Here is a 991-nt window from a genome sequence, read left to right as displayed (position 1 = left end):
CCTCCTGCGGGTCGCCGGACCCCGCCGCCGCCTCGCCGTCGCTGACCCCGCCGCCGCCAGCGCCGCGCCCCGCCTCCTCCTGCTCTGGTCGCCGCCCGGCTCCTCCTCCTCCCTCTCCCTCCGGCCGAGCTCCGGCGAGCTCGAGCTCGGATCCGGCCAGATCCAATCGCCCTAAGGTTGACTTCTTCCCCCCGCAAAATTCTTCCAAGTCTCGAAATATTTACAGTACTTGCCCCTGTTCATCGCACCATAACTCTCTGCATATAGCTCCGTTTCGCGCATGTTATATATCGAAATGTTCGTCTCGTGACGCTCTTCATTTTGTTCCATTGCACCATGTTTATTTGAGCCCCTCTTGATGCCCAAATCTCTGGTGCAAGAGTGCTAGTTGCTGTTATCTGCTGTTACTTATCAGAACTTGAGGATTTGTTATTTTTGTTGCATTTAATGTGTGCATCTTATGGGCATGAGCTCTACATGTGTTTTGATGTATGCCATGCCATCTTTACAGAGGTTTATGGCATGTATTTTTTTGATCTCTGTGGTGACTAGCACAAGCATGCAAACTAGGCTCCGTAATGTTTCTGATTTCAGGGACAGTTTATTCACTGTCTGTGACTGCTGTTATTTTGTTGCTATGTATCCATGTGGCTACAGAGAAATCCATGCTTATTTTGGTGATGTTCAGTAAGTATGTTATGTAGATATTGTTGTAATTGATCCATTCATGCCCTTGTTTATAATTATGCAGTGCCATAGCATGACTCAATCTTGCTCTACTTTTGCCATAAAATATTTCTGGCAGATTGTTAACATGATATTCAATTTTGCCAAGCTTGTTGTAGTTGATCCATACATGCTATGAACTTTCTATTGCCATGGATAGCTTCATAAACATGCCATAATACTTTAGGTATGCTTGTTTTGTCATGCATTTCTTTGTGATGAGTGCATCAAGCTCACAAAGATGCCTTCATATTACTGTTTCTGC

Source organism: Triticum aestivum, chromosome 6D (genome assembly GCF_018294505.1).
Source record: "Triticum aestivum cultivar Chinese Spring chromosome 6D, IWGSC CS RefSeq v2.1, whole genome shotgun sequence".
Classification (NCBI taxonomy): Eukaryota; Viridiplantae; Streptophyta; class Magnoliopsida; order Poales; family Poaceae; genus Triticum; species Triticum aestivum.
Note: the sequence above shows the minus strand (reverse complement) of the source record.